A 12,901-nucleotide genomic window follows, 5' to 3' on the forward strand; every position below is an offset into this window, starting at 1 on the left:
CAAGCCGCCAATGAGAGCAACCGAGGGAAAGCACTTAACGTGATGCCCTGAAGATGCTTGCTGCATTTAGAGCGAAATGACACCTGATCAATGAGCTCCTTAAAGTAAGATTGTCTGAGTCAAGCTTGCTGGAAGATGCTCAATAATAAAGACATAAAAGAACTGGCTCTGAACCAATTTGTTAATTATGAATGTAGAAGTTAGGCAACATTGCTTAATTGCGATCCACATTCACCCTGCCTCCTAACCTTTTAATACTTTGAATCCAGCCATTAGCGTGCCCGTAGATCAGTGGTGTTTACTTTCATTGCTGATTTCCACTGCCATTTAAAAACCTGGTATCTCTCTATGAATTGTGGGGATTTCTCTGTGATGTGAATCCAGCCAAATCCTGAAAATAAACAAGTTGATTTAATCAGCCTGGTCTCACACTAATTTGATAACCGGTGACCAAATGTTCTTACCACTGAAATCGGCCTCTGTTTTCCGAAATCTGAACATTCTCCCCTAGCCGTTGAAGTTAACACTAATTCTCCAACAAAAACTGAGGCACTTGAATGCATCCATACAAAACGTTTTTGTGGCTCAATTAATATTGTTAATGTTACATCTTAACCCTAACCCAAACCATAACCTCAGTTGCTAAACATTTTTGCAGTTGCCCACTGATTTTGTGTAAATTCATCTATTTTATATCTATTATATTTCTCCTTTAAATTGCAGAATGTCATCTTGGGGTGGCGTTTATCCAGGATTCGGTATTTGTGAACCAATTTCCAGGGCATGAAAAATTGGTGCGACATCATGTTGTTTTAATAATCAATGTAACCCATATTTCTTTGTGTTTACTGTCTGAAATGAAAGAAAATAGTAGTCACAGGGTGGTTATATATGGTGAATATATTTATTGGAAATTTTAAACAAATTTTAAACCAAATACATTGCCTGAAATAAAATGTATACAGTATATTAGGGAGCACAAAGATACTGAGTACAAAGGATGTATTGGGCGCCATTTTGTTTTGTAGTAATGAGGATAAAGTGATGAGAATATTACTATTCTTCTGCATTATGATGCTGAATTCTATGTTGTCTTTCCTGTCCTTAGTGCCACACATTATACTGTACATGCATAATACCTCCATTAATATAGTGTTTATAACACAACATATTTATGAATGACACCATAATACATGGTATGTAAAATGACCTTTTCTAATGAGAAATAACCCATTATGTCACTTCACTTAAAATTCCTGGGTACATTTATGAATGATTTATAAAGATGTAATGCTGTAGTAATGAAGGCATCATGCGTGCTTCTTGAGTGCTTCAGGAACACTTCATTTAATGTGTGGCTGTAATTCATAACACTTTTTATGAGTATGATTTATGATGCTCTGCCTGAGGAATGTTTAAGTGTAATCAAATAATATATTTAAAACGTGTTACAGTTCGTAGCAGTAACTATATTCTTTGTGTATAACCCTTTGACACACAGTATGTAATATAGTTACATATATGTTTAATCCATAAGAAGAATAAGACACTAGATTTTAGACAACAATGCTGACACAATTTGAATATAATAAACAGATTAATACATGTTATTTGTATATAGGTTTATTTTGGCTGAACCCTTGACTAACTGGACCATCAAAAGAGTTTTTCCAAGTGCGTATGGTAGACACAGCCATAATAAAGTCCTGTGTATAGAATATGAATTAACACACCAGCAGCACGACCTTAGCTGTGCAGTGGCACTAAGAAAGCTGGAACATGACCGTGTTCCATTGTTTTCTACCTGTCGAGGTTAAGTGGGAGGTTAAATACGAGAAGGTCTAAGAGCTCTGGTCTGCATCAGTCTGTTTTCCACAGCAGCTGACAGCAGTCGATTAGATAAGGGAAGTGCCAGGGCATGAAAAGGGAATGGTATGTAACGCACAGACATCATTTCCTGTCACTGGAACTGTACACAAAGTTCAGGCCCAAGTTTGTGGTGAGTCATGTCGCAAATTAGGTTTGGTGTGTTTCCCTATTATTGGCACACATGGATAACAGGTGTGGTGTGTTTCTCTGTTATTGGCATGGATGGATAAGAGGTGTGGTGTGTTTATCTATTATTGGGACAGATGGATAACAGGTTTGGTGCGTTTCCCTGTTATTGGCACGCATGGATAACAGGTGTGGTGTGTTTCCCTGTTGTTGGCACGGATGGATAACAGGTGTGGTGTGTTTCCCTGTTGTTGGCACAGATGGATAACAGGTGTGGTGTGTTTCACTGTTATTGGCACGGATGGATAACAGGTGTGGTGTGTGTGGTGTGTTTATCTGTTATTGGCTCACATGGATTACAGGTGTGGTGTGTTTCCCTGTTGTTGGCACAGATGGATAACAGGTGTAGTGTGTTTCTCTGTTATTGGCATGGATGGATAAGAGATGTGGTGTGTTTCCCTATTATTGGCACAGATGGATAACAGGTGTGGTGTGTTTCCCTGTTATTGACACGGATGCAAACATGTCTGGTCAAATACATAATTGTTTTTGTTTTAATACTTTTCTATTCTTTACTGAGCATTTACCTGTAAAAGTTAATTCCTTCTTGTCCTCTTGGATGGCTCAACTGCGCCAGGCAAGATCAATCGAGCACTGAAAAGTAGTTGAATCCCAAAACTATGAGATATTTGACCCAGGTCTGGGTGTAGACTCGTCAGGGGGAATGTCCAGGTGCCCACAGCTGGTGGAGTGCAGAGGTCAAACTGGGGATGAAAGTTGGGTTTATCAGTGACCAGTGTTATCAGAACCACTCACAAACACAGGGATGTACATGACAGGCTTTAATCAGAGGTCCGCAGAAACCGGTCAGTGCATGGCAATGCAGGAAAAGCAGTTTCATGTCAAGTCCAAGCAACAAGGGTACTGTAGAGGAGGCAGGACATGCAGAGGTCAAAGCTGGGAAGTTGATCAGAGGAGGGCTGATGGGTAGGAGATGGGTGAGGAAGGCAGGAGGTGGCTTATCAGTGCTAGGACGGTGACAGGACTTGGAAACAGGCACTCAGGAGGTAGGTAAACAGACGTGACAGACCAGTAGGAAATCACTAAGCAATCACAACAGCACCCTATTCAGAATCAAGGCACCAGGCAAGGGAATTTCATTGCGTAGTATCGGGATTGAACCAGCAACCCTCCGACTACCAGACGTATTCATTGTCGTATAACCTTGCTGACGAGGTGTACAGAATTTTTTCACTGCTAAAATATCCACCAAATATCAATACGCACAATATACACTAGGTACTAAGCAATGCATTGAATTAATGGAAGAAGTTCATTTATAGTCGACCTGGTGACACAAAATATATACTGTTGGCTTCATTGCATTGAGTTAGGCTACACTTTGCATTGTCGGAAAAATAACCATGGAAGATGTTTCAAACATAATGTAACCAAGCGTTTTAACTTAGGCAGTAATAATAACCTAATTTACAACACACGGAGTGAGTGAGGAGACAATGATGAATGTTTGTAACTCACTAAATAGGGTTTCACGTCAAACATCTGCGGTCAGATTCATTGTCAGGTATGACCCGGAGTGTGATTTAGAGCAAGTTGATTAAATTCATTTTACAATAAATGTAGAGTAGGCATAATGCAGCTACATAAGTCAGACTATAGTATATCCTCCCAAAACCTGTGTTCATTTGTGTCCCCTCTTTGGGACGTGGGTTTTAATCTAACAAATCATTCTACTATGATAAAATAATTATAGTATAGTGCCCTCAGAAGTGATTTAGTATGTTGCAGAAGTAAGGTGTATTCAGATCGTTTATATTACAAGTTGTCTGACTTCTTTACTGAAGGACATTTTTCACTACTCCATACTAAATTCAGGTGCTGCTGGAGGATTCATTCACACTTTATTCACATCTGTTACCGCATGTTTAGACTGCACTGCATGGGCCTACGTGTTTTCCTTTTGCTTTGCCTACTCGTTGTCACAAATGACAAATGCAGTTTGTATAAAGTTTAATTGGAAGAACATGAGAAAACGGTCACAATTCATGAGCCGGGTTATTTTGTCTGCTCCTGTGTGGTCGTGTGCGCCTGCGTAGTCCTTTTATCAGGGCAACCGACCCGTTATTAACGGTTGACCCGTCATGTGTAAGCGTTGAGCAGATCATTATTAATAAATTATTCTGCCCAGTTGTCAATCAGCAAACTCAGTGTACGTTAAGTGTAGGCTGTGAATTGTCTGTGCAGACAAAATTGGGTTTCGAAATTACAGTGAATTTAGGCTGCATAGGGGTATCTGGGGGTATCTAATCCGGAATCATTCGAGTAATAAGGTAGCCTATATTTACTACCTCGTTTATTTTTAATTCGCACGTGAGGGAGGGTAAATGCAGTGTAGCTATTAATCGATTTTTATATTGCCTTCTTTAAATGTTTTCAATTTGAATGCAAGCTCTGATATCTTCACTGTTCATCATTTCCGAACATAATTACAAAATGTTTTCTCTTTTTCATCCCCTCCTATCATTGGACTGGAATAAGTATAAACGATTAATGTGTATTAAAATGTAAAAGTTACTGAATGAAGACGTGTTTATGTCCTCGGGTCCTGCTGTATAAATGCAAATCAAATGTGCCGCTTCCAATGGCATGTACTTCTTAACAGGAATGGTATTTTTATTCGATCAGTTCAAGTTTTTGCTATTTATGTGCGATAAAAGGATAATTGCCTAAATCCTCTGACTTAATTATCTTGTGCAGTTAAAGTAGTCTACCTTTAGTAAGCCTGGAGTAAATCTAGTTGGCGTTCAGTCCTGTGTTGAGTCAAAGGATATTTATCAAAGGAGATAAAGTTTAACATGGCCTACAAACATTGCTGAAGCTATGTTGCTTATATTAGGCCTACTTTTTGTTTTTTTACTTTAGTTTGAATTTAACAGACAAGTTTAAATAGTACCCTTATTTGAAAGCTTTAATACTTTTTCAAATCCGCATTAGCATTTAGCACACGCCGTTCGTTTATTTTAATTTATGAGACTCATTTCAATCCCCTTTCCGTAATTTATTTCAGGTTTCTGATGTAGCCTACTCTCTCTTGAAAAGCCGTCCTCGCATTAAAATGTTTGTTTTTCATTCATTGGTTAGGTGTGTGGGTATAACTGTGCTGCACCCACATCGTGTTTTTAAAAGCATTATATCTATATATAAATTATAATGCTTCAATTAAATTAGCTTTTTTGTAACCGTGAGATGTCCACGTGGAATTTTATGCCGGGCTGATCATTGATTTCGCAGTGTAAAATACAGTGCGCGAGACTACTAGTTTCATGCGAGGGTACATAATGAACTGAAAGTGTTCGTTTTGTTATCCTATAAAAATGGAATTTCATCAGTGTAAAGACCGCTGCTATTCGTTCAGGTTGCGTTCCCTGTGTGAAGTGTTTGTATTGGCTGAAAGGAGTGTGAGTTTCATGCTTGTCTCTGTTGTCCGGTAGCGCGCCAGTAATTTCTCATCTTCGCTCTCTTCTCCCCTGGCATAACTTCAATATTAGACGGTACGCGCAACAGAAGAAAAAAAAAACCAACAGAACACATTCAATTTTAACTCTGCGCCAACTTTACCTTACAAAGTCAAAGAAAGAAATACTGTTTTCTTATGAGAAGACGGGACATGCAGAAAACGGGCGCACCGCAGTTTTGCCGAGACAAGTTACGCCGCATTCTGTATTCGGTACGGTAAGATACCAACTGCAGATAATTGTACATGCCGATGCATTTCAATGGCGGGTCTATAATAATATAAAAACAAGCAAAAAAACAACACCAACAGGGTAGCTGCCTTAATTCGTGTAATCACGGGTCTTTCTTGGTCTTAGCTGAGTATGTAACTGACACTTGGAAATGTCTAAACTATGTATAGGCTATGAAAAACATTTTATAATATTTTTTTCACGTTGTGGAATGGCCGCCAAAAATAATGGGGCTCATCCCAACTGCTATTTTCAGCATTGCTATTACAAAAGGTAATTTTGTATTACAATTAAGTGTGTGTGTTACAAAGTTGTCACAAAATGCCTATTCGCATCCAATGCCCAGACGGTTACGAGAATAATGTGATGAGATGGTAGTAGTAGAGGAAGAAAAAGTTGAGACAAATGTACAGTTTAATAGCTGTTGACTAGAAACAAAATGGTGTAATATTGTCGGGCGGCACGCGTGTGCAGTGGCCAGAAGGTCCTCGGTGCAAGTGCGGCCGGGCCCGGGGCCAATCATCTACCGCATGTTATACCACAGCGCGGAAAAATAACCGAACACCTAGGGCAAATACGGCATTCTCATTGGCCCAGACGTGTCACGTGGAAGTGCATTATTTTTCCTACTGACAGGAACAGATCGAACAGGTTTGTAGAATTTAAAATATCCAACAAATACCAATGCGCAACATACACTAACTACTAAGCAATGCATTTCAAATTCATGCAAGCAGTCCGGTTATAGGCAACCAGTTGACAAAAATATATTATTATAGGCTACATTGCATTGAGTTAGGCTACACTTAGCATTGTAGGAAAGATAACCATGGGAAATGTTTCAAACATAATGTAACTGAGTGTTTTAACTTAGGCAGTAATAATAACATAATTTACAGCACACGAGTGAGTGAGGAGAGATTTATCAAACCTTTACTATCTGCAATTCACTCCGTGAAACAACAGAGTGCAGCAAGCATAGAGGAATATACATTGACAAGGAACGCCCCGAGATGCTGAAATATATTCAGTACACTGATATTCTCTGTAAGCTACATATACCGTGAAGTATGTTGAATTTGTTGTTTCGCAGGACTGGCTGCAAGATCGAGACATACAGCTGATTTTGACATATTGAGCTGTTCATATTGAGGTCTTGCTATGCTTCAGTTCAAAATGGGAAGGGCTTTGTTCAGTTGCATGGCACTGAAGTCTGGAATACGGCGTCAAATTTATAGAAATTGCTCACTATTATTACCTAACATGAGTTAACAGTCTAATGTTGTATTTCGTTTCGGCGATGGTGAGCTAGTGAACTTTTCTTTGGCAATGATGCAGTTGGCATTTATTTGCAGTCACTTTTAGACCACATGTTTTTTTTTTCTCAGCAAATGGGACTATTTTTTGTCCAATAACTATTTCTTCTCAAATAAATTGTCCATATCTACATTACTTTGGCGAGTTAGCTGTGGTATAAGCACTTCGCGTTGGGCGTTGCACCACCTTTACTTAATGTCATGCATGTATTCCATGCCACGTTGGCGTATATTAAGAATAATTCAAAATTATTCTTGGAAGAAGCAAGGTCAGTATCACATTAGTGATTGATGAATGTGAGATCAGTGAGAATCAAAGTAATCTAAGAGTGGATATTAAAGATTCAGCATAGACCATACAGTTACAATCAGAGGGATCACATCTGTGCAGGGCATTGTGGGACATAGTATCCTCCAGGGATATGTATCAAAATAAGCAAGGTGTTGTGGGTAGTGGAGTTCTCTTTGGATGTATTGAGATGAGCAGGGTGTTTCCCCAGGAATAGATAAGCAGGGTTTACTAAGAAGTTTAATGATATGTTTCAGAGCAGAGCAGAGTACTCAAGGATATGTCTTAGGATATGGTTTTATTTGCATAAATAATCTTTTGAACAACAAAATTAAACATGAATGTGAGTACTTCAATTTGCAAATAAGACAAAATTCTAATTCAGTATTTTAATAAAATACAGATTATTGATTACATACACGGTTAACATGTGTTGTGAAACCACAAAAGTGGCAACTATGCAAAAGTGTTTCGAAACAACTGCTCAATTAATTAAAAATGCCCATTGGTGTTTAAAAACACAAACTCATCAAAAGTAACTTGCCAAACTGTACATGCAGAAGACACTTCTTTTGTTATTTGCAGCTGGTAAAGGATGGCTGTTGGCTGAATCCAGAGAGACAGAGTGCTGTCTTCAGCCTTGGGGTTCAGACTAAAAGGTCATACAGTAGAAGCCCTTGAAAAGGTTCTTAGAAGGGCAACAGGACTGGGTATAAAATATAGGGCTGGTTTCTCATGGACTAAGCCCAGTCCTAGACTAAAATATTTGTATCTATTTAATGGAGATCTCCATTGATTTTTTTTTTCTGTTAGTCTCGGACAAGCCTTAATCTATGTCTGGGAAACATAGTTAGAGTAGAAACCTACTGATTATCTAGCTCAGGGAAACTCTAGTCCTGGAGGGCCGGTGTGTAAGCAGGATTTTGCTGCCACCAGTTACCCTGGCTCAATCACCTAATGTTGCACCATGACCGATTCACTCATAAATTAGACCACAATAAAATGTCACAACACAAGAACATTTATCAGCTGCTGTTTATGTCATGGAATGTGGCTATTACAATTTTTAGTTATTTGGCTCATTAAATAATAAAGAGCAGACGTTGGTCTGTAATGCAGAAACAAATACCGTCCCTGATCTAGCTTACTGTCAAGGTTCAGGACAGAGGAACCAATTGCAGACTCAGGGATAACGTGAATGAGGCAGGTTTTAATGGCAAAGGGCAGATCCAAAACATAGTAAAAACCAGGCAATGGAATCAAAACAGACAGCTACATGCAGGGAGTCGGGAATTTTAAAAAAAGGAAGTCCAAACAAGCAAAGGTACAGGTACAAAAACCAAAACAGAGTCCAAAAACCAGGCAGAGATCAAAACCATAAAATCCAAGAACAGAACAGATTATAGCAGGGCACAGGTACGAGGAAGCTAGAACCAGGGTAGGGAACAGAATAACAGAAAGACAAACTAGCAAGGGACAGGTTTAAATAATTAACTAAACGATAAACAGGTGTAAGTACTGCGCAACAGAAAAACAGCTGGGAGAAGACAGGAAGGAAGTCCATATATGGTGTGGGAGGCAGAGACACTAAATGGGGCACAGGTGAAATTAATGAAGTGAAAGAACTGACAGACTGCGGTGAACACAGAGGTTAACAAAAGGCAAAAACATTGGGTACTTAGACATGAAACAGATAACAGAAAAATACAGAACCTGGCACTTTTTTCTTTCACTTTAAAAATGAGTGATGGAAAAAATGAAGGTCACAACATAGATGGATGAGAGGCCATATTGCTGGGTTCGGTGGTAATATTGGTGATTCATCCAATTAAAAAGTGTGTCTGTGTTCACAAGTGACAGTGTTCAATACAGTGTTCAGTACAGTCTTCAGTATAGAGTTCAGCACAGTGTTCAGTGCAGTATTCAGTGCAATGTTCAGCCCAATGTTCAGAACAGTGTTCAGTACTGTGTTCAGTACAGTCTTCAGTATAGAGTTCAGCACAGTGTTCTGCGTCTTTAGTGCACAGCAATAAAATAAATTCTTGTAAGCTTTACATTTGCTTTAATTAATATGACCAATTATTTTGTATTACTATTTATACATTAAATCTGGTATTAGTTATCATGGGGTACGAGGGTATTTCTATGGTCTTAAAGCATAAAAGAAAAGAAAGCGAGCAGAAACAATAACTGTGCTCGCTCCTCATAAGGCTGGGCTCTGAACACGTGTGCACACAGATTATCCCTTCTGCTCTTGTTTTTCAGTTCAGAAACCGGAAAAAAGGCAGGGGATTAAGGCTTGCAAGATGATCACTTGAACGGTTGATAGAAATCGATTTGAAATTGAATTGTATCCTGTTCCAGAAGTGTCAGCAACGATAGCTAGCAAGATGGCTGTATATCCAGATAGTAAATGGCACAAACATAATGAAATGTTTATAATTATATAATTGTATATAATGCAATGACAACTGTATTATAACTATATTATTAGGCACATTTTTCTGGCTGTCATTGCCAACTCTTCTGGAACGCTATACAATACCATAGTTAAGAGTAAAAAGAGAAAACTCACCCAGGGCACTCACATGGATATTAAAAAAGCCTTCATTCCATGGACTAGAACATATTTAAAAAGTGCTGGCAAGCAACGGCGTTGCAGCTAAACAGCCTGAATCAGGGCTAATACCATAGTTAACTAGCAATTCACATCACCATGTTCAATTAACCGTTTCCTCATACAAGAGTTGACATGGATATTCTCCACATATAGTACTGTGCACAGGTTTTTAGGCAGGTGTGAAAAAATGCTGTAAAGTAAGAATGCTTTCAAAAATAGAAATGTTAATTGTTTATTTTTATCAATTCACAAAATGCAAAGCGAGTGAACAGAGGGATCTCAGGGATTTCTTGGAAGAATTGCGGCCAAAAAGCCTTACCTCCGACGTAGAAACAAGGCCAAGCAACTCAACTATGCACAAAAACACAGGAACTGGGGTGCAGAAAAATGGCAGCAGGTTCTCTGGACTGATGAGTCAAAATGTGAAATATTTGGCTGGAGCAGAAGGCAGTTTGTTCGCTGAACACAGAGCTGTACTGAGAGCGGTACCAGAATGAGTGTCTGCAGGCAACAGTGAAGCATGGTGGAGGTCCCTTGCATGTTTGGGGCTGCATTTCTGCAAATGGAGTTGGGGATTTGGTCAGAATTAATGTTCTCCTCAATGCTGAGAAGTACAGGTGGATACTTATCCATCGTGCAATACCATCAGGGAGGCATCTGATTGGCTCCAAATGTATTCTGGAGCAGGACAACGACCCCAAACATACAGCCAATGTCATTAAGAACTATCTTCAGCGTAAAGAAGAACAAGGAGTCCTGGAAGTGATGGTATGGCCCCACAGAGCCCTGATGTCAACATCATCGAGTCTGTCTGGGATTACATGAAGAGACAGAAGCATTTGTGGCTGCCTTAATCCACAGACGAACTGAAGCTAGTTCTCCAAGATGTTTGGAACAACCTACCTGCTGAGTTCCTTCAAAAACTGTGCAAGTATACCTAGAATGATTGATGCTCATTTGAAGGGTGGTCACACCAAATATTGATTTGATTTCGATTTTTCTTCTGTTCATTCACTTCTTCTGTTCATACAGTTTGTTAATTGATAAAAATAAACTATTAACATTTCTATTTTTGAAAGCATTCTTATTTTACAGCATTGTTTCACACCTGCCTATAATTGCACAGTACTGTACATCTCAGTGAATACAGCACATTCCAATACATTGCCTGACAGGATATTTGTGTCTGGTTGAATTATTGCTATTTTGTGTTGCGTTTCTAAAGGACATAACATTGATTGATTTCAATTAAAATTGAATCTATTGACCGTGGAGGTGATCATCTAGCAAGCCTTAATCCTGTGACATATTTCCGGTTTAAATAAAACAAAGAAACGAGGGCTCAAAACTGAAATTCGAGAGCCTAAAATTGAAAAACACGATCATAAAACTGCGAAGCGAGAGCAGAAGTTCTCGAGAATCTGAAGTGAAAACAATTGAGAGCCCAGACTTGTGAGGAGACAGTGTTTTCACTTTCACAGTCTAATTTGATGAAAGGGGACAGTTGGAGACTAAAAGTATCATGTACTTTACGAAACATGTTTCACGAGTATTGTCATGAATGTGTAGAAATAGCTGACATGAGGTCCAGCTATTGCTCAGAACGTAACTGACCAGGTAAGGAAGATCACTGCACAATTAACTCACCAAAACCTTTTTATCAGGTCTAAATTTGCTGATGATTTTGTGGCAAAACTGCTATCCTACAGCTTTTCAATGACCAGAGAGAGAAAAAAAGATCAGATTTTTCTTATTTCTGAAGGGAACATCACATTAGTTAGTAACCTAATAACTGAGCTGATTGATTAACTTTTAATAATCATACAACACATATATGCATAATGTGGCCTCCGAGAGCACTTTGTTATAAGTGGCTAATTCATACGAGAGATCAATTAACAGGTCATTAAACTTTGGTGAATCACATTTTACTTTGGAAATTCATAGGCATGCTGCAAAGTATGAATGCCCCATATTCATTTAAGGATATATATTTTGGACACTTGAATGCTGAAAACAAATAATTTGTGGAAAATGAAATTTTCAAAGACAATTTATAATGAGTGAATCAATTCTGTTCACAAAATCAAAAAGAACTTCAGACTTATGTTTTCTGTTAGCTGAAGTGATCAAAACAGATGACCAGAATGAAAAGCAGCAAGCAGTGAAACCCCCAGGTCAAATTTGAGAGCCTGGGCTCAATTCGGGCCTTTTATCAGGACCTGCTCTCATTGTCAACTTCCTCCTATTTCATAGATAATGCCGTAATCTTTACACGTTCACTGTGGGCAGGCATCTTTTGCTAAAATGACTGAGATCATGATGTTGAGTACTGAGAAAATAATGTTGTAGAACCTTGGACAGTTTTTCATTAAATGGTTGGGCTTGTTCTTGACTACAGGTATTTATTGAAACCTCAACTTTTCACCAACTCAACTTAATTAGTTCATTTTATGTTTTTTTTTTCCATTGATCCGGTTGTGGAGTATATGACTGTTTATATACTATTATCTGTTACAATCTGTATGTGATCAAAAGCAAACCTTAACTCTGAATGGTACAGTTAAACATGAGACCTTTCTTTTTTAAAGCAAGATTGGTTTTTATTTTCAAAAGGAAAAGGGCCCTGTACAAAAGTTTGGGAACCCTTTTGGATTATTTTTTGTTACTTTTTAAGAAGATGATTACCAATGCCCAGACCCAGGTGATTTACTCGTTAGGGCTTCAATGATTCAGGTCAGTAAAATTCCAGGGCTGAACTCCATGCCTTCTAAAGTATCCCAGTGGTTGTTCTGTCTGGTAACCATAGGTTCTTCTTGTCCAAAGATTTCATAATAAAGATGGTTCATTTCCACCAAGATGGAAAAGGCTACGTAAACTCTCTCAATGTTTCAAACTGCCTATTTCCACTGTC

Source organism: Conger conger, chromosome 12 (genome assembly GCF_963514075.1).
Source record: "Conger conger chromosome 12, fConCon1.1, whole genome shotgun sequence".
Lineage (NCBI taxonomy): Eukaryota > Metazoa > Chordata > Actinopteri > Anguilliformes > Congridae > Conger > Conger conger.